At 41.6% G+C, this 27,596-nt stretch overlaps 1 protein-coding gene and 1 long non-coding RNA gene across 8 annotated transcripts in view; one reads left to right on the forward strand and one right to left on the reverse strand.

Moving 5' to 3' along the window:
- LOC310660775 overlaps window positions 1–4,234 on the forward strand; it is a 206,225-nt gene extending 201,991 nt beyond the window's left edge. The window contains exon 12 of the long non-coding RNA XR_014503633.1: window positions 2,234–4,234. This is a non-coding gene — a long non-coding RNA (uncharacterized lncRNA). The remainder of the gene's footprint in view (window positions 1–2,233) is intronic.
- Window positions 1–27,596, reverse strand: part of CDK14 (cyclin dependent kinase 14) — a 215,456-nt gene that overhangs the window by 16,455 nt on the left and 171,405 nt on the right. The gene's annotated exons all lie outside the window — the stretch shown is intronic.

The raw sequence follows: 27,596 nt of genomic DNA on the forward strand, positions 1-27,596 counted from the left end.
ACTGAGCCATAAGTACGGTATGTTTTGCGGGGGGGCGTTGTTTGCATTGTTTAATAAATGATTGTGTCAATAACTTCTGCAAGAGGTTATGCAGTGCTACAATAGGTCCTCTATCACGGTTCTCATATTTCTGCTTGTACAACAGGCTTTTGCACAAGTGGGAAAGCTTCTTACTTTTGAGGAATGCTCTAGGGAAGGGGGGGGCATCAAACCTGGGGACCAGATGCAGCCCTCCAGGTCTCTCTGTATGACTCTTGGAATTCTCCCTAGGCTACATCCCATCCCTGAGTATCTTTGCCTTGAATTCTGATAATGCCTCTTGCTCATCAGGATGGAGGCTACAGAGGGGTTTGTTAGTGTGTGTGAAAAGCTTGCCTACTGTACTAAAGCAAAAATTATATTAATTGGCTGGTTCACTTTGACCTCTGACCTCACACAAAGCTGGCATGTGGTCCTTGAAAGTTTGGCCAAAAAGGAGTACAGCCCCATGCTGAAAACTGCTATCCACCCATGATCTAAGGGAAAACATTAAACAGATTTCCTGTTAAGTGGGAGATGCCATCTATATACAGATTTTGTATCCAAAGATTCCTTCTATTTGCAGGTTTTTATTCAACCTGCAAAAGTAATGAAGACAAATGGAAGAGATCTGGCATTTATCTTCTTAAGTCATATTTAATAATGTTTTTGAAAATCTACACAAAGCAATGCATTCGTATTTAATTAATACCACACCTTCCTTCTACAACGAAACTCAAAGACAGCATACATAGGGCTCCCACATTCACCCATATAGAAGTACTGACCAGACCAGCTTAAATCCAAAAGATTTGATATATTGTGCATTGAGATAGTGCAGTAGCAATATCTCAGAATCAGTTTTGGTTTACAGAACCTTCACATGTGTAAAACTGAAGGATTTATGGGTCAATTATGTGTTTATCAGACATACTTAGTGGATATTATAGTTCTGTTTTAATTCCTGCCATTCTGTTTTTTGTTTGTTGCCTTTATTTTAATGCTTTCTATTATATATTTTATTGTTTGCTGACGTTTTCTAAATCTGCAGCTTCAAGCCACCTTTGAATACTTGGGTAAAGAGAATAACAAATATTTAAACAAACAAATATTTTAAAGCAAACAGGCAAAAAACATTCAGAAATATCAAGAAAGGGCTCATAATGAAAGTTCAGGGTAAGGTTAGAGTTCAATTAATAAATATAGTACTTGACGTTAGGCAGGTACAAGCAGCTCTGGACAAGACCACCAGCTGACCATAAATAGTCTTTTTCTGCCTTCCCCCTCCAGGGGCTATAGGAGACCAATGAAACCATGACAGCCAAACTAGTATAATTACTTAATCAAAGCTGTTTAAATAAACACCAGTCAGCAGAAAAGTTTAATTTAGTGACTAAATTGGGAGACATGTGGCTTTCTAAAGAATGAAACACCCATGGCCCATGCTTTATAGCTGCTAGTGTCCAAAAGGATTACAGAAAACTGTAACAGCAGAGGTATGTAGTTTAGTTTTGAAACCTGTCCATTTTCACCAATCTAACCCCACTAAAGTCGTCTCCAAAGCTTTGAAGAAAGGAGTCTCCAAGGATCTGAATTACTTGAGATAAAACAGTGTGATAAGTTAGAGAGAAATGCTGGGGCCTGCGATAATTATGATCTCAAAACAATTCACATTATACTCTCAGTGCAGATTTGCTTTGCAATCTATTGATAAATATATGCTATAATAAGCATAGTTTAAGTTTTCAATGCTTTAGTTCAGGGGTAGGCAAAGAGAAATTTGAGTTTTCCGGTTTTTAATACTATCAGGAAGGAACAGCCTTGATTATTGGAACCTCTTGCATACAGACAAGTGACAACTTGCATACGGACAGTAAGGAAAGGTGCTTTCTAGAACTTCCAGTTCATACCTTGGTTTCAAACACATTTCTCACTTGTAAGTCAACTCCCATTGAAAATGGAATTAGCTCACTACTTTTTTAGAGTACAGAACAAAGTTTTATCATCAGAATTGAGGTACATACCTTATGCTAGGGGATGTATTTCTGAGGTAAAACTAAAAGTCTTCCCAAGTTAGGTAACTCAGTGCCCTCTTATTTTAAGACAGAGGAACCTGGCTGGGGGACAGAAGTTGCTTGAGTGTTTTGTTGGGGTTTTCTTCTAATGTCACAGGGCTTACTTAGCAGTTCTCTCAACGTTTTGCCTTCTGCTACAGGGATGATATGGAAATTGTGGAACATCACTTCCCTGGGGGTCATTTGCAAATTGTTCATCTAACGACCAGGAGAAGGAACTATCCCATTTTAAATATTTCTAAGTATTGATTGAAATTTGAGATTTGGAAGAATGTGATCAGCAGCTATCTCTCATTGTGGTCTTGAATCAACTTATGCCCTGTAGAAAGGTTTGTACCCATAGAGTTAAATATAGGATGAATTTGGTCAAGTGGAAGTTACTTCAGTGTATCAAACTCTACAGCTGGGATTTCATACATTCAAGCATCAAGGTCCTTTGATAAGAAATGTTGCCACAGCAGCTTATAAAAGGGGCAGGGCAATCAGTAAAGGAACAGAGCAGCAGGCTGACTTCTCAAGTATCTAGGATGCAGTAAACTTATACAAATGTAAAGCATGAAAGAAAAATTTAAGAAGTAAATAAAAAGCACCATATAATTCCTTAAGGAGTGCATTTTTGTGGGAAAGAATGCATTGATTACTATTACCTCATATTGCTGTCTTCCTTTTTAGTAAATGCAGTGATATGATTCTAAAGTAAATTTTGAAGTGGGAAGTGAGAAGACAACAGGAATTCCTTATGAATAGGAATTATAAGGCAACAACAGAATAAAAGCAAAAATGTTACCTAGTTCCACAAAATTAAGGAAAATGTATCGGCTATGATGAATTTAATGCACAGCAGGAGAAAGATTACCGTATTGGCCCAAATATAAGCCACATCTTTAGAATTCAAGAGGGGGAAAGAAAAAAAGACAATACCTGAATATAAGCCGCTCCCTAAAAATTCCGCAGGCACTCACACCTGTTCCGTTTTACCGTATGTCTGTTTCAGCAGAGATATCGCAAAAGCCAATTTTTGTAAGGTCGCTTTTCACGGTCGGAATTTGGGGAAAATATGAGGCCTATACAGTGGTACCTCGGGTTACAGACACTTCAGGTTACAGACTCCGCTAACCCAGAAATAGTACCTTGGGTTAAGAACTTTGCTTCAGGATGAAAACAGACATTGCGCGGCGGTGGCAGGAGGCCCCATTAGCTAAAGTGGTACCTCAGGTTAAGAACGGACCAAATTAAGTTCTTAACCCGAGGTACCACTGTATTCAGGCCAATACGGTATATGAAAAGACTGTACAATTTAGTCTATATTACTTAAAGACAGATCTGTATATGAAGTGTTTGAGTAATAAGTGCTAATGAAATGCATAGAGAAACCTTGGAGCTAGAAACTGCAAAACAACTTAATTAACCACTATGACACCTTTTTTGACATACATAGAAATAGCCTATTACTTCAACTATCCTCTATGTTTAATTTAATAGTAGATGCCAGTTGCATCATCCAGTTATATTACAGTATATAATTCAGGAATTGGAAGGATGGATGATTTAAGTTTGTGAAATCCTTTCAAACATTGCAAATAAACAATATTTCTCTTGGATTTAAATGACAAAAGCAGATAACTAACTGAAATCTTCCCAGATATGGATTTTTCAGCTGAAAACACCATGTGCTTTTAAAGAGGTGGTGGTAGAGGAAAGAAGACTAAAGAATACAAAAAAAGGCTGGAAACACGAAACCTGGTAGCAGGTCTGAGGCTGAGAGATATGTTCCAAATCAGCAAATTTTGCCTAAAATGGGAAGGCTGAGTCACAATACCTCCAGAGAGCATGTCTGTATTCAGCCTGAGAAAAGCTGAACTATGGAATTCCCTGCCACAATGAAATTTAGCAATGAATCTAACAATTTCCCAAGAATTATTAACTGTCAATATAAAAGGATATCAGTAAGTAGCAACTGATTACGCCAATTTCCTCCTATATATATTACTGGCTCTACCCTCCACCACCATATTATGATTCATGGGCCTCAGAAATGTTTAGCCCTGTCAAGCAAGCCTGGGGCTTAGAAAGTTTGAGAGGCCCTTGACTATCAAGCTATTTGGGTAATTAAAAGGACTGCCTTTTTCTTTTCAAATATAAAGCTACCGTATTTTTCGCCCTATTGGACGCACCGGCCCATAGGACGCACCTAGTTTTCAGGGGGGGAAATCAAGGAAAAAAATATGTTTTCCCCCCCCCGCAGCTCTGGGAGCAGCGGACAGGCTGCACGCAGCCTGTGCGCTACTCCAAGACCTTCTCCCTGCTTTTGCAGGAGGTGGAGGAATTCCCCCACCTCCCCCAAAAGCCCACAGGAGCCCTGCGCGACTCCTACGGGCTTTTTGACCAGGAGGGAAAAGGGACTGAAATGGCCAGTCAGTCCCTGCTCCCTCCTGGGGAAAAGCCCCCAAGAGGGGAGCACTCTTCAAAGGGTGCGCAGCTCCTGCGGGCTTTTCTACGAGGTGCGGGAATTCCCCCACCTCCTAGAAAAGCCAGTAGAAGCCAGGGAGCCCCTTTAAAGAGTGTGCGGCTTTTGCCTCCTTTTGCGGGAGGTGGGGGAATTCCCCCATCTCCCGCAAAAGCCCACAGGAGGGAGAAGGGACGGACTCAGCCAGTCAGTCCCTCCTCCCTCCTCCGGGAAAAGCCCCCAAGAGCAGCGCGCTCTTCAAAGGGTTCGTGGCTCCTGCTGGCTTTTCTACGAGGTGCGGGAATTCCCCCACCTCCTAGAAAAGCCAGCAGAAGCCACTGGAGCCCCTTTAAAGAGCGTGCGGCTTTTGCCTGCTTTTGCGGGAGGTGGGGGAATTCCCCCGTCTCCTGCAAAAGCCCACAGGAGGGAGAAGGGACGGACTCGGCCAGTCCGTCCCTTCTCCCTCCTCGGGAAAAGCCCCCAAGAGCGGCACGCTCTTTAAAGGCTTCGTGGCTCCTGCTGGCTTTTCTCCTAGAAAAAGCCAGCAGAAGCCGCGGAGCCCCTTTAAAGAGCCTGCGGCTTATGCCTGCTTTTGCGGGAGGTGGGGGAATTCCCCCATCTCCCGCAAAAGCCCACAGGAGGGTTGGAGAGTAGGGGGAAGGCGTCGCGCGCCTTCCTGCTGCCCCCCATCCTCTGGGGCTGACGATGGGGGAAGCGCTCCTTTCCCCCCCGCCAGCCTCCAAGTCGGGTTGGAGGGTAGCAGGAAGGCGACGCGCGCCTTCCTGCTGCCCCCCATCCTCTGGGGCTGACGATGGGGGAAGCGCTCCTTTCCCCACCGCCAGTCTCAAAGCCGGGTTGGAGGGTAGCAGGAAGGCGACGCGCGCCTTCCTGCTGCCCCCCATCCTCTGGGGCTGACGATGGGGGAAGCGCTCCTTTCCCCCCCGCCAGCCTCCAAGCCGGGTTGGAGGGTAGCGGGAAGGCGTCGCGCGCCTTCCCGCTGCCCCCCATCCTCTGGGGCTAGCCATGGGGGAAGCGCTCCTTTCCCCACCGCCAGCCTCCAAGCCGGGTTGGAGGGTAGCAGGAAGGCGACGCGCGCCTTCCTGCTGCCCCCCATCCTCTGGGGCTGATGATGGGGGAAGCGCTCCTTTCCCCACCGCCAGCCTCAAAGCCGGGTTGGAGGGTAGCAGGAAGGCGACGCGCGCCTTCCTGCTGCCCCCCATCCTCTGGGGCTGACGATGGGGGAAGCGCTCCTTTCCCCACCGCCAGCCTCCAAGCCGGGTTGGAGGGTAGCAGGAAGGCGTCGCGCGCCTTCCTGCTGCCCCCCATCCTCTGGGGCTGACGATGGGGGAAGCGCTCCTTTCCCCACCGCCAGCCTCCAAGCCGGGTTGGAGGGTAACGGGAAGGCGTCGCGCGCCTTCCCGCTGCCCCCCATCCTCTGGGGCTGACGATGGGGGAAGCGCTGCTTTCCCCCCCGCCAGCCTCCAAGCCGGGTTGGAGGGTAGCGGGAAGGCGTCGCGCGCCTTCCCGCTGCCCCCCATCCTCTGGGGCTAGCCATGGGGGAAGCGTTGCTTTCCCCACCGCCAGCCTCCAAGCCGGGTTGGAGGGTAGCGGGAAGGCGTCGCGCGCCTTCCCGCTGCCCCCCATCCTCTGGGGCTGGCGATGGAGGAGGCGCTGCTTTCCCCCACCGCCAGCCTCAAAGAGCAGACTCTCCTGGCTCCAGCGGAAGCAATGCAAAGCCTCCAGAGCACAGGCTTTGGAGGCTTCGCGTTGCTATCGCTGAAGCCAAGGAGCCTGCATTCGCCCCATAAGACGCACACACATTTCCCCTTCATTTTTGGAGGGGGAAAAGTGCGTCTTATAGGGCGAAAAATACGGTATATCAGTAGAGTAGTACATGCATGCATTTGGTTACGCCAGGTTCTATCATGGATCATTACCTCAACCTATTACCACAAAGTATGTAGAAACAGCTTTTTTATATTTCATGCCTATTTTGAAAGACAAGCTATTCCAGAACAGCTGTGCAAGGGTTAAGTATGTACACAGCGAAATGGGAGGAGAATGTTGTAATTTTGGTGGGGATTTATGAATTGCTTAGGCCAGTCAGCATCTTGTGCACAACAGACTCTGTCTAAATCTATTCCATACCTGCTGGGCAGAGACAATTCCCCTCACACTTGGAACCTTGAAGTCCTTTAAGCAGTCTGTTCTGTAACCTTGGCAGCTGGGCCTTACACAATCCTTCATCTTTTGCAACTGGGCTTCACTAAATGAAACTATGGCAGCTTGTTAGCCAACAACTGAGCATGAAATCACTACACTGCAGACCCCTGTTCTGTGAGTCAATCATTTTTTCTCCCATTACACATTTGTATGCTAAGGTCAAGGAAAGGAACCAAAAATGGAAGGTACGGAATAAAATGAATACAAAAGATTGTGAAAGGCAGGAAAATCTATTTGAAGATGTAGATTTAATGCTGTATTAGGAAGTTTGTTAATGGATTAAAAATACATTTGAAAGCGGTTAAAGATGTAAAAGGGCTTATTGTTCAACACTGTATGTGAAGCATTCTAATTCTTGTACAATCAGTCGAGAAGAATTACATATGAGTTACTAGTGTATTCAGCATCCTAAAATCTGAATATGTTATTATGAACACATGTATTACTGGGTAAACTTCAGAAGGTCAAACTACATGTTATATTAAACATGTTCTTTTAAGCACTTGCTTGCAATTAGCTACCTCCCCGCCCAACTCTGCACTGATTTCCCACTGAAGGTTGCCTCTGATGCCATCTTCCTTCCCCAGTAAAGTTGGATGGCCACTACTGGACTAAAATTTGCTAAGATCTCAGGCTTATTGTGAATTGCTGCTGTTTGAAACACTATTTTACTGTTGTTTTTTTAAGCTTGTGACTACTTTGGGATCTCTACTGATGAAGGGTGTTTTAGAAGTAAAATTGATCAATATCCACTGCAAAGAGTGGCAAGAGAGGATATGGGCAGGAAAAAAATGGGATAACATCGCTCGTCTCCCTCAACGCTCTAGATGCAATTGGTAGCTCCCAGTGGATGGCTTTTTGTATTAGTAGTTGAAACACCAACTGAAGAGAAGGCAACTAGCTTGTCAGAAAGGGCAGGCTAACAGTGCTTTTGTAAATTAATATATGTTTTTAAAAGTCCAAAGAATCGGGCCATTCCAGGATCATGGGAAGTCACACCCGAATGCAAACCTATTGATAGTTATGTTCTCCAGCTCTAGGGTCCCAAGGTTTGTTGCAGGCACAAGGGATTTTTGCATGAGTCTGAAGTACAGCAGGCAGAGGGCACTGGTCTGTTAAACAGGTAAGGTCAGAAATCCCTTACCTGTATTTATATCAGCTCTGGGCAATCCAGGTGATCCATGCTGCCTGCCAATTGCAGGGACTAATGTTACAAATCTCATTCCTTTCTGTGTATGTACAAGGCTGTGCAGGAGAAACAGACACAGGCAGCTCACAGAGCAAGACTCAGCCATAGACCTTGAGGTTCTTGCTTCTTAACACAAACACCTCTATAAACATGCATCAGCATTCAAATTCTGCAGAGAAGTAACACTAAAGTTTGAGGTGGGATAATTCACAGACAATATCTGAAAGGCATATTCTATTGCTCGGTTTGCAGCAGAGCATTCCAGGTTTGGGAGTTCAAAAGAAAAAATATGTCATGAAGTGGGATAGATTAATTTTATTCATAGCTATTGGCTACTTGCATGAGAAATATGCAGCCTGTCCTGAGTTTCAAGGAGCAAGTGCCTATAGCAACCATGTTCATAGTAATATACATCTAGCATAGGTGGTCAGACTTAACCTACATTCATGCAAGGACTGCATGGGGGGCAGGGAGAACCCTTAGATGCATGCAAAGCTACATTTCAGAGAAGAACTGAGCTTTACGACAGACATATTTTAAACTGCTGTGCTTGCAAATGAAGCAGACAGGCCCTAACATGATCAAGAACACCACATGCTCCATGTCCCAATTTCACATTCTTTTTGTAACAACTATGCAACAATATTATTTCTTAGGGCCCTAATAAGCTTGAATTCTGAAGTAAATTTGATGGGGGGATTCAATGTTGAAATATACTCTAAATTTACTTGCTCGGACCCTTTTTAGTATTTAAAAATCACTACACAAACATATATATGGTTCAGTTTCAGAAAACATCTACCTGGTATTATGCTGTTTCCAACAGAGGCTGATATACTGAATACTGATACTGAAGCAACCCATAGCAAAGTCGAACAAGATATCACACACAAATGAAATGATGCAACCATGAGTTAAGGAACAGAGGGAGATCGAAAAGGCAACTGCGGTGCAGGGTGAGGAGGTGGGTCTGTTTTAAGCCAGGGGAGGGGACCTCAGTGAGGACTCCTTCAGTGAGGACTCCTTCGGGAGTCCCTATCAGCTCCACCATTCTGAATCCCTGCTTCCACACCTGCCTATAACTGGCCAATTTTGCAGACGGGCCAATTTGAATTCCCACAGCCAGTGGGAGAGGTTGTTATGTCTTCCGTTGGCTGTTGGAGCCTGGCAAGGAGAGGCTGGGTGATGGCGGCATGGATATGCCGGGCTGTAACTGTCATTCCACTTTTAGGTAAGGTCAAAACAATTAATTCCGGACATAAGTACAAAATAAAGAATGGGATGAAATGAAATTCCAGTGAAAACAATGTAGTGTATATATAACTATGAGGGGGGGAAAGGTAGTTAGCACCCCAAAGTAATGGGCCATCCACCCAATAATACATTTAAAAGGATCTGCTTAAAGGAAGACTAGGGGAATGGTCATTCTGTCTACTAATGTCACTGTTAACCATTCTGTGCAAGAGCAACAGGACCCTGCTGGAAACATATACACTCCATTTTCTCTTTTGGGTTAAAGCCAAATGTTGCCAAATCCAGAGAGATGGCATCAGAAACCCAGGCTGCTTCCCACCATTTCAGAGCAAAAATAATGACAAAGCTGTCCTACACAATTAGCCATTCTCGCCCTCTCTCATGCTTCTCTGATTGAATTAGCTACATACTTGTATGGTTCAGCAGTTCTCCCTCTTAATTTCAATCCAGCAGTGTTTTTGCTTAAGGACGGCATAGTATCAGTCAAGCAGGTATTAATCAACACAAACTACAAATGAAACCAGTGACCCTGTTCGCATGCAATGCTAAGCCAAACCATGGCTTACAGTTCATAATTTGCCAAACTTGTTTCAGATGACAGGGCCAAGCCAAACCATGGTTTAGCTCACTGCAGCACAGCAGCAGCAGGACCAGACAAGAAGCAAAGCAGTTGTGGTTTCCTCTCCAGAACCCACATGCTTACACTAAGTCAAGGTCTGGCTTAGCATTATGCGCAAACTGAGCTAGTGTCAGTACTATTAGAAGGATAAAAACTGGTGGAAGGATATTTCTTCTTTATGATAGCTATACATCTACAGAGCCTCCCCACCCCCGTATAAGAAAATAGGGTTTCTTTAAGATGCAAGGTTACTGAGAACTTACCAAGAAAAAATGCTACATCTCCTCTTTTCTCCCTGTTTAAGTGTTCAATATAATTACAGCAAAGGGCTTGTCTTTTTTGGTATCCAGGAGGAAAAACAATCTTTACAAAAATAGAAAATTACATTAGAAAAAAGCCTCTGGGTATCTAATACTGATTAGAGTACCAACCCCTCTACCCCAGCTGAACATTTCTATTTACTGTACTTGGCTTTTCTCTTTCCAGTGATTTTGCTTCACATAATATAGAAATGTAACAAGCTGCTCATGATACCTGCTCATGATCAACTAATATAGCACTATAGGAAAGTTGTGAGGGCTCCGATCCAGATCAGAACTGCAGCATGAGGGTGTTCAACCTATCTCCCTCTAGCATCCTTCTCCTGATGCAAGTCTGTGAGAGACATGATCTTCCCCTTTAGGAAAACCTATGTGTACCTTAAAAAGGTTACACAGGACTAGTAACACCACACATACCTAAATAGGTCATTGAAGCTCAGACATCACAAACAAGACTTGGAGATGGGACAACCTTCCAATCAGGCTGCCTGACACGTTTAGAAGCAGATATTTAAATTTTCATAACTAGACCAAGGCTGCAATCAAATGCCATTACGCACTGCTCGGAGGCCTAGAGGAATAGTCAGTCAGTCAGTCACTAGAGGAATACAGATTTGCTGCACCAAAATTACAGCTCCAATATCCTGTGCCTAGAAGTTTACATAATGCTATAGTCCTATCACTTGAGCTTGTGTGGGCCAGAATACTGAAGAACTACTTCCAAAGGGCAAGAACCATCATAGGTGATGCATTCACTACACCAGGTTATCAGAATGCTCACTGGCATGAAGGGTAGTATTGGGTCAGGAAGAAGCATTACTTCCCATCTTCTTGCCTTCCAGCTTGGAGGATCCGGTGAAGTGTTAGCACACAAAGGAATGGATACCTGTATGATTGTCAGGAACTGCTCCTGAAAAGCAGTGTCACTCTAGCGTCTCAGGGACAAATTTTCCAGACTGATCTTTCCCAGGCTGGTCATTGGCTACTAATGGGCAAGACAAAATATGAGAGGATTTCCTGACTCAGTGGTGATTTAGTCAAGCAACAAGTCCTACCTAAGCTCTAGTATGACTTCTGTTTCTTGCCTTGTTCTTTGACTCTGGGCTTGTCCACTGGCCCTGCCTTTTGGTTTGCCTCCCAATCCAGACTGCTTCTTGATGCCAACTCCTGTCATATTCTACCAGTTCTGCCTTCTGGTTTGCCATCTTTTCAAATTGTTCTTCAGCCCTAACTCTCAGGTCTGGGCTCCTAACTCACTCTAGCCTGATTCCCACAGCCTAGCATGGACAGTGATTCACAAACTGTTCATATAACCAACTACTTGCACACTTACAGGTGTTGGGCACATCTACACATTCTGTTGCTGACTTTTAAGGTAGAAATATGGTTCCTCCCCCCATGGTATCAAACCTCATCTTGACATAATAGGGCATGAATAGTAAGTTTCTTAATAATAGCTTTATTGTACTGTTTTTCAAAAAACACACAATAAAATAAGTTTTCAAAAATGAAGTTGTGTATCTGTGGGTAGCAAATGGAACTGCATATCTGGAGAGGTAGTGAGTTTTGCTTTTCTTATAAACTGGCAAGGCATCAATACTTTTAGCACTTTTGCTTTAAAATGAATCATTGCCTGGTATGCCTATGTAAAGAGTCACTATTCCTGTCCTTCACTTCCATTAAAAATACAGTCATTTTTTTTTTTTTCCATCTTAAAGTCTAGCTTCTGAACAAGTGTAGGATTTTTGCTTAAATGATGCCAAGTTAAAAAAAAAAACCAGTTGCAACTACAATTTTAAAATAATGACCTCTTACTATTTTGTCAGGGGAGAGCTTAAATAAATATTTTGTATGTTTGTTTTTTAATTACTCCTTTCTGAGCTTTCACCATGTATATATAATCAACATTTGGAAAATTTAACTGCAGCTGGAAAAGGATGTTGTAATTCTTGAAAGTAAATTAAATAAAAATAAAAATAAAGAAACACAAGAAAGAATAAAGCCTTCATAGAGAGTTTCAGCAATTATATCTCCACAGCTACAGTATAACCCAAAACTTTGAAGCAGCTTTGATTGCTGAACCATGGTTGAAGGGAATAATTCGGCTTTCACTAAGAAAACAAGCACATTCATTCTTACCACAATGGAGAGAGGCAGTTTTAATTAAACCTTATCAAAAGATGAATAAAGAATAAACTCAATAACCATTCCACAGGACTCTATTTTCATCTGTTTAGCTGAAGCTTGCCATGTTCCTGCAATAATTAACCACTGTCCGAGGAATGCTGGAGTTGTGTTAATGTTGGTAAAGATTTAATTAGTTCAATTATCTAGAGAGCATTCAAGGCTCAGCACAGCACTAATTTCTTCAGGCTTTATACATACCTCAAATCAAAATATATAAAACTGAAATGTAAGTGAACAAAAGAAGCCCCCTATTTCACTTTAACTATTGAAACACTGCATATTTAATCATTTTATTACCATATCTTTCAAAAGACTCAACCTAATGCACGTGAACTATTTATCATCATCTTGGACACTGAAAAAGTAAGGTTTTGACTGGTTAAGTACAAAAATGGGAAAATATAGGAGAGGCTGTGGCTCCTCTGCCATTTTCTCCTCTTGTCGCTTACATATTTTACTTCTTTCATAGAAAATGAAGCATTTAGAAAGCATTGAAAGCACAGTGACACAGACAACTGTTTCAATCTGTCAGACAGCATGGACAGACAGTAGGGATCATGTCAGAAAATAGAATGGCCCCCAGCGGTTTGACCTTCCTGGTGGGAAAGAGAACACAGTGGTGTGCTTGACAAGCTCAGCAACAAAAGAAGTATATTTAGTCCCCCCATATTCTGACATGCTTCTCACAGTAAAAATGTGCTTAGGGATGAGGGGAAAGTTCATCTCATCTAGCAAGGGATAATTTCTAAACAGTGATTAACACCACCATCCAATACATGCCTACTCATAAGGTAGTCCCACTGAATTCTATGGAACTTATTCTAGGTAAATATGTCTAGGTTTCTAGCCCTGCACAAAAAAAATAATGAAGAAAACCTCAACAGTTTTTAAGGATTATTCAAACCATAGAAGCTAGAGTCTAACTACTTTTTCAAACATTTAATATAACTTCATCCACAAGCTTTCTCCAAACCATTAAAACAGATGTTTCAAGTTGGGTCATTTTGGCATGCCATCCCATCCCCCTTGAGAACCAACTATTTTGTATCTGTCTTCTGAATACTAGCTTTAAAGGCATGTGCTGATTTACAAGAGGGCATTCTCTTTATTGCTGGGGTATATAGAAAACAATTTTGTAGAACCCCCTCTGAAAATTCAAGCAATACAGATCAAACATTATTTGGGTTTTTATTGACATTCTCATTAGATTTATGAAGCCTATTTCCTGACACAAGATCCCTACTGAATCGATATATTTTATCCATGTAATGGAGCAACCAGTTTGTAGCCATATTTTTTAACTACTCTCTGCAAAAAAAACTAATCTATATTAAATGTACTTACTAGCTGCTGGAAACAAACACAGATGTTTAACATCTCCCCAAATGTATGTTGTATTTGTTATTACACTGACTTATGTATTAAGCATTATTACATAAATATAAATGTTTATTATAAATCCACATAAATACTAGATAACAGCTTAATAATGTGTTTAATGCTAGTACCAAACAAACAAGTTTTAAAATCTTAGTTACAGTATAGTTTATGGAGAGAGGGAGTGCTTTGTGTCCAGTTCAAGGGAAGTAATAGCTCTGCTCTATTCTGCCTTGGTCAGACCACAACTAGAGTACTGTGTCCAGTTCAATTTAAGAAGGATATTAACAAGCTGGAACATAGGCAGAGAGGGTGGCCAAGGTGATAAAGGGTCTGGAAACCAAGCATATGATAGCAATCTTCAAATATCTAAATGGCTGTCACGTGGGAAAGATAGAGCAAGCTTGTTTTTTCCTGCTCCGGAGGGTAGAATCCAAACCCAATGGATTCAAGAAAGGAGATTCTGACTAAGCATCAGGAATAACTTTCTGACACTAAGAACTGTGGAATGACCTCCCTTGGAAGGTGGTGACTTTATTGGAGGTTTTTAAGCAGAGATTGAATGGTCACTTATAATGGATGCTTTAGTTGAGATTCAAGCATTGCAGGGGGTTGGACTAGATGGACTTTGGGGTCCCTTCCAACTCTAAAATTCTATGATTTTATGATATGCAAGAAGTACAGTCTTTGCTTACAGGTATCTCTATATACATACACTTCTTGCATTTCAAGCCTTTTTTTTTTTTTTTTTTTGTCTCATTGTTTGCAATATTGCCTTCATTCAAGGATAATACGAAGTATCTGATGGAGAGGGCCACAGACTATAAAAATTTAGACCATTAAGACTATTTGAAGTTTTTGTGGTACATGTGGGGGAAGGATCTGAGTTATATTTCATTATAATATGAAGAATAAGGGTTATTTGTCCAATCTGGTATCCAAAATATTGAAAGTGTATCGTTAATTTAAGAATCACAGCAAGCAACTGAACAATGTCTTCACAGCTAAAATTTTGGAGCCAGGCACTCTAGTTGCAATGCAGTTAAACTTTAAAAAATATGTTTTTCTCACATGCATTTCTCACACAGAGAGATTAATTTTAGTTTGCCGATTTTTGCCAAAAGCTACAAACTATAAAACATATTAAGTAGAGACTTCTATAGCAGATATATGATACAGGATGTGGTTTCTGCTTTCTTTTTCCAGTCTTTCAAATATTTTGGGTTGTTTGAGTTTGACTGATGAGAATGAGGGTGTTTTGCATACATAGTAAAAAAGAACTTGTTTCAGCTTTGGAGTGCAAGTCATTTTTACCATACAAAACCCCTGTTTTTGTGCAAGCAGAAGGGAATACTTTGAGCCTTTTGAATATAGGAGACCTTAAAGCAGACAATAGTATGTAAACAATCTGCAAATATATAACTTTGCTAGGACAACCTCAAGGCTGAGAGCAAAGCTTTCAGAAAGACCCCTTCATCAGATTTCCTTCTACTCTTCATTCCGAACAAAGCCTTGGCTGACAATACAGAAATCTCCTTCTTTCTTAGGATTAAACCCCTTTGCAGGAAAAGTATGCAAATGCTGTACGTGTTTCCCTTGTCTGAGGCTACTCTAAACCAGATATCTTTTCACTGTCTGTTTTATTCAGGCAGACCATCCTACTGGCTGACAGGGAGACCAGCCTTCCAATTCAATATGTTTCACAGTACTGACAGTTGGATCCTGGGGCCTGCCATGGACTTTTAAAAGAGCTCATTTAGTCATAATTAACTATTCCTTGCATATTTTCTAAGGTATGGTAATTGTGGTAATAGCCAACAAGTGAAGCATTCATTCCAGTTTTCTTTTAATTTTCTTTTCCACAGCATTTTTTTTAAGCTCCTTTCCCCTTTTTTCTTATTATTGGCCTCCTCCTTGGTAACCTTCAGAGAAACTAGACAGAAAGAGGTACGTAGAGGAGGGGGGAGGAGGGGGGAGAAAGGTTGCTTTAAAAAAAACAGAGATTGCCAAATTTTACCCATTATATAATTGTTTTGTATCACAGAGTGGAGAATATGAACAGGATACAACTGGTATTAATATTCAAAGGATTGGCAAGTCAACTTGTCTGCATAGTTGGGGAATAAGTTGTATCTAACTTACTACATATTTATATGATAAATGCATTTGTTCTTATCCATCTGCTCTTACTGCCCAAATCCAAAATTAGTTGGAAATTATATGAGTTCAGGCCAGGCCATTTCAAACACTTGTGTTTGAACAGATCAACATATCCACAGTGCAGGGGTGTTTATTTATTTTTCTTTTATTGTGCAGATACAAAAAACCCCTCAGATTTATTTATTTTTAATCCTCACAAACATATAATTAAAGATTGGTTCTAAAGAGGGAATAAAATCTTCAGTGATGTTGCAAGCTGGAGTATAAATTGGAGAATGTTAGAAGAATTTTCTCCTGAAAAATAAAATTCAATTCTTGGATGTCTAGGATCTGCCAAAAAAAAAAAAAAAAAAAGGAACTTCCTCTCTACCTATTCTGCTACTACATTTTCATTTCCTCCCAAATGCACTAGGCATTTTCAATGTAACAGTAAATGGCATACCACAGCATTAGAAGCTCACCATCTAGATTCCATTAAGAAGAAAAATAGATGGTAAAAGAGTGTAGCATTTGTGACAGTCAAAGCTGAATGAAATATCATCATTAGAAGAAACACTCATTCATATGACAGCTTTGTGTGCTGTTGATTGACCCCTTCAATGCTAAAACCAAAGGTTTGAAAATCATGGCAGAAAAAGCAAGTGTATATTTCCCTAAGTCCAAGGGTTGGGAAACTGTTCTGGCCTGATGGTGAAGTTTTGTCCTTGTCAACCTTCTGGGCACCACATGCCAGTGATGGGTGTGGCCAAGGCAAAAGTGGGTGTGGTCAGTCCATATAGATACAGAGACAAATACCTTCCCACAGCATTTAGGCTTGAAAAATGCATTTTAGATTTTTTTCAAGCACTGTTCAGTGGTTCCGCTCCTATACTTCCAGGGCCACTTCATGGGAGGTTTCTGTTCAGCACCATGGAAATTATCTTGTGGTATCCCCACAGGATGATCTTGTCACCCATGCTATTTAACATTCATATGAAGTCTCTGGAAGCTGTCACCAGGAGATTTGGAGTCAAATGTCATCAATATGCAGATGACATCCACCTCTATCATTCTTTTCCATCTGACTCTGGAGAGACAGTTGAGGTGTGAGATCAGTGCTTGGAGGCAGTAATGGGACGGATGTGGGCCAATAAACTGAAGATGAATCCTTAAAAGACAGAGATGTTACGTGTCTCAGGTTCTCATGTTGGGAAGTGGGCAAGAGCCTTCCCTGAATGAGGTTGTACTTTCCTGACTTTCCTGTGTACCTTGTTTCTGCAATCTAGTAGAACAATTTTATTTCCTTGGTAGACAGAACGATACTGCAGCCCTGAAAATGTCTCCTGATTCTAAACAGCAACCCATCACCAATGGTACTTTTTTCGAAGTGTCTTCAGCAGTGAGTTGCTGTTTGTTCCTCCCTATGAGTTTTTGGATTACCGCTTGCTGCCCTCAGCCCATGAGTCTTCAGGGCAAGCCTCTTTCCTTCTCCTGGTGCAGACCAGTAAACTGCAGAAACAAACTGCACAGGAGTGTTTGAATGCAAATTGGCTTAAAAATAATTAAAGCCATTTCCCAACACAATCAAGGTTGCTTATTATTAACAGTAAGTATCAGCACTGTTTAGATTTCCTCCCCGCCTTCCCTTTCTTAAAGGTCAGAAGGATGAATCACAGATTCTATACTGAAGTAAAAAAAGGGGGGGACGACCCTAAAAATGATAAAATTGAAGATGTCAAGGTAAGCACTTTTGGTGGGGCTAGACCATTTTAATAAAATAAAGTAATTACTTCCTACACTACCACCTTGGGTTGCACTAGTCTCTACCTGCCTTGTAAGCTTTTGAAGAAGTCTGATGGTTCTCTAAACTCTAGATCCACTCACTTAAGCCTTGGTATTTCTAACTGGCTAGAATGTTTTGCTTTTATATATTCTAACTGTACAATTTGATTTTCAACCATCATTAAATATATTCATAGGCTAAACACTCACAATTCTAATTTACATCCTGGAACAAAACCCATGTCTACTCACAGTGAAATTTTATATACAGTGTATGTGCTATTTAGGAGGGTACAGGATCACATAACAAAGCTCAACAAGATGCTGGACAAAGACCCGGAACAAAAAATAGAAGCATTATGCCCAAATCCTATATAGCAAACTAATCTATTTCTAAACTGAGGAAGAATAAAAGTACAGCTTTCACAAAGGAAGGTGTGGCCACCAAGCTTTGAGGAATCAAGCCTGAGGGCAGTGATTGTACAGAGAAAAGTGCATCAGTCACCAAGTCCTAAAGAAGTTTCAGTTTGAAAGTTACTGCCAAGGTTGGCAGAGGTTGCCTGTGGGGTCTTGCCCAAATCCTACACAGAAGGAACACAATGTGTCCCTCACCAGAGATAGTTCCCCTCCCCTAACACGTCTCAACGCCTTCCACATGTGCTGTGTCATGAAGATTTTGGGTATCACAGGGTCTCCAACAAAGACACGCCCACATTCCCAGCATGTTTGCACTCCTGTCTCAGCAACATCTACGCTGGCTTGGTCATGTCCACAGATTGGAAGGTGGCAGGATCCCCAAGGATGTGGGGAGCACCAGGCCCATGGCCAGACCGACGCTGCATTACAAAGGTGTCTGCAAAGGTGACATGAAGGTTGGCAAAATCAACCCTGCCATGTGGGAACACTTTGCAGACAAATGCAGTACCTGGAGACACAGGTCATGCATCCATAGCAGTGACCAGCTGACGAATGACCAGTGGGAGAAATCCAGAGAGAAGAAACACCAAGGTGCATCTGCAGCAGCACAACTGGATGCCTTCATCTGCCCCAGCTGCAACAAAGCATGTCTCTCCCATATTGGTCTCTACAGCCACAGCAGGTGCTACAACCTTCTGACAGTTTAACTTCACCCCCAAAGGCGCACTCCTTCATTGTTTACCGAGGCAGACGGATGTCAGCAACATATTATATCTACACCATGTCATCTTTACTTGCAGCTACATGCTGACTATAGCAGCGTGGCACCATAAGGGAAATATGTCTGTAGAAATCAAATTACCTTAAGAGGTAAAATGAACTCTGCTGTTCTCTGTAGTGTGTGGTGTCATTTTCTTTTGCATCTTCCTACATTTGGCATCACTTATTGTGAAACACCACAGTATGCTCAAGAGAAAGCTGTGTCTATTGATCAGTGTCTCCAAACACTAATGAAGTCCTGAACCATCATAAATTAATTTGCTGCCAAGTTCTCACTCACAGTTGTTAATGCCCTATAAAGCAGTCTTGTAAATAAGTCCACATAAGTTAATAGCCTGCAATTTTTTTGCTAGTCTGCTGGGGACTGCCACTTGTTCTCTATGTCGGCTACTGAGTAGACATGGAATACTCTCATCCTCCTCTGCAATTCAGCTCACCAAACGAAACTACTTGTCTGTGTTCAATTTGTTTCTACCTGTGGCATCCAGGACTGCGCTTAATATGTACAAGGTTGCTATTAAGAAAGTTCTAGATCAGAAATTCTGCAAGGTGATACAGCTCATTGGTACAGCATATGTTTTCATGCAGGAAGTCCCAGGTCCAATTCAACCTCCAGTTAAAAGCAATTTGGACAGCAAGGCTGAGAAAGACTTTCCTCTCCCTCAGACTCCAGAAAGCTGCTGCCAGTCTGAGTAGAAATACTGGACTAAGTATTGATCTAAGTCGTATAAACTTCATATGTGCCTAAAATGGAGGTAGTACTCATCTCTCACAGACCATCTGTTTTGTTAGAATTGAGGGGGTAGACTACATGAATCAGTCCCCACTCCAATCTGTTCTATCAGCTCTTTCACTGTGCTGGGGTTGAGGAACAGAGCGCAGGAAAGGGTGACCAGGGATGGAGGCCAAACCATGACTCCTTCTCTGTGGCAGTATTCATCAGAATACTTCACTTTTAGTCAGCTCAAGTGATAAGCCAACTTGCAAGTTTGCTTGTCTCCCATGTTGTATATAAACTTCAGTTATAGTTTATAAAATTCACCCAATCCTAATCCTATTTTAGTCAGTGACAATACTGTGTTGTCTGGAATAAGTGGGCCTGAAACCTACATTGCATGTACTATATATTATCTTCCTTTTATTCAATATTATGCACAAATATTTTTTCCCCACACCAATTATCTTATGTACCTATCAGGGAATAAGTAGAATTTATTTTAGAGTTCAACTAAAGTAGGCTTAACTCAATAGGGAACCTGAGGTCTAGTCCAAGTGCTCTCTATTTGGCCCCAGGGACACACCTGAGGCACACTCCACCTCCTCCCCAGACCTGCTCTATCCCCTCCTCGAGTGTTTTCCCTGACTAGAATGTGTCCTTGAAGTGTGATGTCATCTTTTGCTTGCCTGAATGGAGAGATGTGTCCGTATAAACCTATAATTTTGCATGGTTGAATGGTGTCTACTGTACAATGGTAAGAATCACGTCTATTGGTCTGCCTATGGCCATGTTCAACATTGCTATGTGGCCTCCAGAAGGTTCTTTGCAAGATAAAATATTCTCAGAAAATCTTAGAGACCACTGTGCTTGTGCATGAGTAAGAATAACTTATGAGCTGCTTGTATTACAAGATGGGGGAAGGTTAAATTGAATTGTCTGTTCCAAACCCTAAATTTGGGGGGGAAATGGTAGTTTGAAGTCATTCAAATAACATTGCATTGTAAACTAGGAATGGTGTTCTGATCTCATGCAGTCTGCCTACCCACTGAAAATAAACATGAGCTGCTTTATAATTCAGTCTGTGTTGGAGACGGGGTTTTTTCGCCTTCCAGCAGAAGCTAAATGGGGTGTGTGTAGAGAGAAAATCACATCCAGAAATCCCGCCCCGCTTTATAATGAATGCAACTCATATATACAAGGTTCTGCTGAATTGCTACAATTGCAGAGATAAACCATTTGAGAGTATGTCAGGTTTAATTAATACAACATGACCTGATCATTTGCACAGTTAGGAAGAAAGAAGTTTGCATTCTTTAAATCCAGAGCTCAACCTAGAGATTATGCTAAGTTGCTTCATTCACAGTCCACACTCCTCCGCACATGTCAGATGGGCAGCATTTGTCCCCTCTAGTGATAAACAAATTATACATGAAATCAATTCCACTTCACAATAATTCTCCCTATTGGGCATTATCTTTCCTCCTCTGCTCCCTCCAGTTAAGCGTGCATCCTGTAACTTGCTAATGAGCTGGGGGCTCTCTGTTCCAGGTGGCACCCCCTGCCTCGAAGTCATGACATTTCCCATTTCGAATGCTGCTGGCATTTTTCAGCAGCTCCTGCTAACTAGCCTTTTTGACCTGCGCTAAGAGGAACTCATCTCATTGAATCCTCTAACCTGCCAATCATTCCAGCAAATGATCTTCACAGTCACTCCCAAGGCAGGAGGAAAAAAAAGAAAGAAACAGAAAGAAAGGAAAAGCCAGCGAGAGAATGAGGGAGTAGGCAAGCAAGCTGCCTCTGCAGCTACCTAATGAGAATATTTTAAGTCTCAGAGGCAGCAGAAACATTGAAAACTGGTGGGAAAATTAGGATAGAACTGAATGCCTGGCCCTGTAATTACTGATTTCTCTCCATCTTGAGATCATGTCAAGAGCAGCACCTCTGAGCTTTGTTTTTTAAAACCTAGACAAGTAAATTTCACCATATAGCTATGAAAATAATTTTTTTCCTCTGCCACCATCAATATGTAATTCTCACAAGGCTACTTTATCAAATAGAATTCTTTCAAAATTAATTAAGAGCTATAAGCTTGTTAAAATGAATGTTTGCAGCTAAAATTGATTATGTGGATTTGGTGGCAGTAGGGCTGTAAGTATATCCTAAGAACATCATTTTTACTCTGTAACACTGTATTCAACCAGAAATATGTTTTTGCACAGAATTTGTGCATTAATTGTGTCTTACGTATTTTTGGTTTAGAAAGCTTTAATATAGGCAAAACTGTTTTTTAACAACAATGGTTATCCAGTGATATGCCTGTGTTTATTTAAAAGCTCTGTACATATCTCAAATTTTGTTCAAACTTTGCAAATGCCTGTTTCAGGATCACTAGATACTGAAGATGAAGAATGCATAAACACATTTTGTTGTGCAAATATGTTTTAATTAATGATTCTGAATTTCAAATCTCTCCCTCTCTACTACCCTTCATTAGACCATTAACACTACTCTATTTCTATATGAAGATAGAAGGAGCCTATTATAGACTGGTACAACAAAGTCATACAATTTGATCAAAATCATGCTTAAAAATCTCTGCACTAATAGGCAGGATTCCCTCTGAAACTGGGAATGTTTAATTCTCCATTAACGTCAGTGGGTGTTGGTATTGGACAGCTGAACTGAGTCAGTCTTTAGGGTATTTAGCTTTCTTTGTTTCTCGGACTGCTTCAGTCTCTTTACACTCAGTATCAATATTTTAGCTGTAATTCTTTTAAAAGCTCTTGTTCATAGAAACAATCCATGCATATAGTTTTAGAGGACTTATAATTAACAATGTATTTTATTTCAGAATTCCACAAAAAGTAAAAATGATTTCTGAATTTTCAAATGCTGTAGATTATGCCTTCGAGACAATGCCTTTCGTTGGTTTTGCTGTCTCTGTAGGTTACAGGCCATGTGTCACAACTAAAGCTTTGTCTGGAAACCTCAGTTTCTCCCCTTCAGTGGTCCCACCTCTTTCCCCTGCCCTAGACAAAGCCTAGCCAATGGGTCACGTGACACAATAATCCTAAAAAAGAGGTAACGGTCTATGGGATAAACGGGATGGTTTAGAATTTCTTTTGCTTCTCCTTTTAGTCATTGTCATTAAGACATTGTCCTCCATGTATTCAAATGTCATTCCAAACCATCAGCCCACTTCAACTCAAACAGCCTTTTATGTCCAGGCAGACCACTGGCAGACCAAAATGATTGTTCAGTGGAAATCTGCTGCTTATCCTAATCATACAGTGAGCACAGAGCAAGGAAAGTTCTATCTTCTGCAACACAAATTCAGGAGCATACATGAAACAAAAAAACTCCACAAATTGTGCCTGATAAGAATCTTAACACTATCAGAATCTAGTAGCCTGTACTAAGATATATATTTAAATCAAAGTATTATCCGTTAAAACAATCATCCACAAAATTGAGGATATTTTGCTTTTAGTCAGCTCCACATGGTTAGATTAGCAAACCTTAACTGCATATTTCATAAAGCAAACATAAGGAAAATCTCATTTGAATTCCTGTCACCAAAAGTCCTTCCCTTCTATTGTCAACAACCCCTCACCTCCTGTTGCCTGAAGCAGTAGGGTGTGTCATTTTAGGGCGTGAAACTTAATTTTTGAAAATTTCTTCAATGAGGGGTCTTGCGCTTGGACAACATTTAGTTTCGTAAATCGACATTTGATTAAAAAGCACATAAACTGCTCTCTGGTTTTTATTTCACCTTCTGAAAATGTCAGGTAATGCTATACTAACCTTAGTTTGTCACAACATTACCTTGTAATCATAAAACAACATCAGAAAGTAATGACATCAGCTAATAATAAATTTAAACAAGTTTCATCAAATCTTGCTTTTATTCATTCTCGGACATCAGCCACCTACTTGCTTCTTGGCCTCTGATGTAGCCCTCACATTTTTTGTGTGTATGCACCCTTCCTGCTGCCTTTGTGACTTGTTTCACCTATAGAATGAGAATAACAGGGCCACTGTGGAACTTGCATGAGCTCATCAATGAACTTTATTTCTGCTGTAATAAGTTTACATGTCAAAGGAGGTTCATATACTCCATCAGACCAGACAATCAGCTCCAACAGGGACAAAGCACTGAGGTTGATGGAAGGTGTCTTCCTTGGATGTACAGAAAGGTCTCCCAGTGTGTCATCATCTCTGCTCTTCAAGTCAACAACCTTTTGGAACCAGCTTTCCTCTCCTCACTGTCATCTGAGCACATGAGTGTCTGGATTATCATTTTGCTAAATACATACCATGGTGAGCGCTGGGTGGCAAAACAGCATCCCATACAGCCTTCTTTTGCAGCTGAAAAGTTCTATGGGCCTTTCACCCCCAAGTGCTTTACTCTGATGTTGAACAAGCAGAGATAGTACACACAAATGATGTATTCCACTATTGTTCTTAAGCTGTTGAGGGTTTTGCCTTTAGCATCATGTCTTGAAACCCATCTGTGACAAACAGTTGTTACCCACCTTGAATGGCTCACGGGACCAATTTCAAGACAGGCCAGATCCATGAGAAGCTTTCTTGTCTTTATGGCCTGTGTGACTTGATACCTGTATGCCTGATCAGCAGGCAAATCCTTTATGACACTGTCACTCAGTGGAGTAAGAGGTTCTCCAACTGAGTGTTTGGTGAATGAAGGATCAATGTCAAGTTCTGTAGCAGTATCTAGAATCTTGCCAATGTTACCTGTCCAGTTGCTGTCCACTCCTACTGAGTACTGTGATCAAGTGTTACAGGGGTAACTCATTGGTGTGGAGGGCACAACTAACAAGATCAGCTTATAATGAAGCTTGACCTCTACCCAATGCATGGTACTATCCTCCCAGACAGTGTTAACATTAGTAGAATCACCTCTAATGGCCTGCAGCCTCTTATGAATGCCCTTCTTCTTCATGGAATCTACAAGATTATTAGCAGTAACTTCAGCTAGTTTTTCTTTCTTTGAGCCTCTCTAGATGGAAGTGGTAGAGATTTATTCTACCTGGCTCACTGCACACAAAATGCTGTTCTGTGATGATGCTGGGGATCTACTGATCTGAATCGTCTGCTTTCAGCATAACTTTAGTTATATCTTCGCAACTGTAAAAGAAGATGCAGTCAATTTCACTCTTCTGACAAAGATAATCAAATACCCAATCCAGGGATTTCATAACTTTTTCTTGAGCCCTCTTGATTTTAATAATAAACAACAACAACAACAATTTATTTATATCCCGCCCATCTGGCTGAGTTTCCCCAGCCACTCTGGGCGGCTCCCAATCAAGTGTTAAAAACAGTACAGCATTAAATATTAAAAACTTCCCTGAACAGGGCTCCCTTCAGAGCATTGTGATCAACTACAAGTCTCTTCTTCAGTGATCAAGCCAGCACACAGGGCAAAACCACATCTGATGCTCGGCATAGCAACATTATGTATTTCTAATGTGTTGTATTCTGTCTTTTCATTGGAAGTGGAATGCATACTTGGTTTTTCTAATGTAAATTCATCATTTCCATCAAGGCCATTAGCTATTTGTTCTTCATTTTCATCAGCAGTGAAAATAATTTCATTTGATGGTATTGAAGCCTCCTGCTTACTTCCCTGCTTATATTCCGTTAGCCTTTTTGCCGCTTCCACTTTTTGACTTGTCTGTTATGCTCTGGCAGATTGAGCAAGCCAATCTGATGTGGTCCAACAGAACCAGTCTTCTCTCCTCTGTCCTTTAATAGAGCAAGTTGCTTCATAGGGATCTTCATCTCCTTAGGGCATGTACAGTTAATGTGAACTTCCTTTTTGCAACCAGCATCTGCAGGACAGCCAAATTCAGGGCAGAGGAAAAAAATATACACTTGCAATTGAGGATGTCAAAAAGCTTGTCAATTTTTGAAGGGAAATCCTCTTTGACATCTAGTTTTTCTCTACCAAGAGACATGTTTTTGGCCTGCTCCCAGCTCTCTTGGATCTTCTTTAAGATTGTGACTCATGAATTTACAATAGGAGTGACAAAAGAACTGTTTACTTGTTCCTACTTTTCAAGTACGTAGCGTAAAGGCCCTTGCAAGACTGGCGGCTGGGTAATTTCTGACGTCCTCGCTACTTTGTTCTCTTAGCAGTAGCCCATACCTCAATGGGAGTTCAGAGGGCAACAACCCTCAGCCAGTTCCAGTTCTGTTGTGCTGGTTTTGACCTATAAAGCCTTAAACGTCTCAGGGCCGCATAACTCAAGGATCTCCTCTTTCCATGTGAACCTCCCTGGACCCCGAGATCATCCTCTGAGGCCCTTCTTTGTGTGCCTCCTCCTCAAGAGGTCCAGAGGGTGGAAACACGAGAACGGGCCTTCCCTGTAATGGCTCCCCATCTGTGGAATGCTCTCCCCAGCAAAGTATGCATGGCGCCTTCATTATCCACCTTTAGATGCCAGGCAAAAACGTTCCTTTATAACCTTGCCTTTGGGTGATTTGATTGACATCCTATGCCCTTGTAAAATGTGATTTTCTTCTGTGAACAACCCCAAGACCTCCGGGTATATAAATTCTAATGATGGTGGTGATGATGATGATGATGATGATGTCCCCAGTGTTGGGAACAGGGGTGCTTTAACACTTTGCCCCCTACTGCATTCCTGACCTGGATCAGAGGGCCCATACTTGTAAGTTGCTTTGGAAAAAATGTTCCCACAGAAATGAATGTGACCTCTTTTTTCCCAATGGAAATTGCAGGAGCCGGGAGATGCATCTGGATCAGAACCACAATGGAGGGCAAAGAGATAAAGCCCCTTAACCCCCATGCTAGAATTCTGATCTGCATTTGTATCTCTGTGGTGCCAATCTGTGGAAAAGAATCTTCCCACTCAAGGGCAATAGTACAGTTAAGGTCATTTGGAGTTTGGACCAGAGAGTGACTTGCCCAAGCCACCCACTAACCTTCATGGAAGCGGGTGGCACTGTGGTCTAAAACCACTGAGCCTCTTGGGCTTGCCAATCAGGTTGGCAGTATGAATGCCTGCAAAAGGGTGAACTCCCATTGCTCTGTCCCTGCTTCTGCCAACCTAGCAGTTTGAAAGCATACCAGCACAAGTAGATAAACTGGTACCGCCGAGGAGGGAAGGTAAAACAGCGTTTCTGTGCACTCTAGCACTCGTCATGGTGTTCTGTTGTGTCAGAAGCAGTTTAGTCATGCTGGCCACATGACCTAGAAAGCTGTCTGCAGACAAATGCCTGTTCCCTCAGCCTGAAGCGAGAAGAGTGACACAACCTCATAGTCGCCTTTAACAGGACTTAATCATCCAGGGGTCCTTTTACTAACCTTCATAGCATATAGGCTTGAGAATGAATTTCTCATGTGCAAACACGTGCATTCCGTATTTAAACACTCAGTACTATTTTCTCTGACAATAATTCTCTAAGGTATCAGGCTGAAGTCTTTGCTAACTCCAGTACCAGAACAATTCTATAACTGATGATACTAGAGGTTGAACCTGGGGCTATGCTTGAACATTGAACTATATGCAATAGTCAGTTGGGACTAAAATACCATGTGGGGTATGGGAGTGAAGGTGTTAAAAAAGCACTCCCCAATCAATTGCACCAATTTATTCCAAGGCATAGGATTATGCCAGCAGAAACCCTTGCAATGGTCTGCAAACTGTGCATAAATTTCATGTGACATAAGGATATTGGTCCCAATAATGGTATCACATCTGTGTGGGTTGACACAAAGTGAAATTTCACCTCTTGCTTCCATTACATTTAACCACAGCAACTAATATAAATCTTGCAATTCAAGATGAGGGTATTGCTGTATTTGATATGCATAGTAATTAGGATATTTTCTACCAATTTAATGCCTTTGATGCTAACAAAAAAGACAGTAGTAAAACATCCCTGAAAGCATTATGTTGCTGACAGTTTGAAATTAGGGCTCTAAAAATGCTAATAGCAGCCAAAATAATCTAGGATCTCACAGTCCGCTTTATGTCCGCCTCTCTAATTTAACATTTTACA

The sequence above is a fragment of the Podarcis tiliguerta genome (genome assembly GCF_965153285.1).
Source record: "Podarcis tiliguerta genome assembly, chromosome: 12".
Lineage (NCBI taxonomy): Eukaryota > Metazoa > Chordata > Lepidosauria > Squamata > Lacertidae > Podarcis > Podarcis tiliguerta.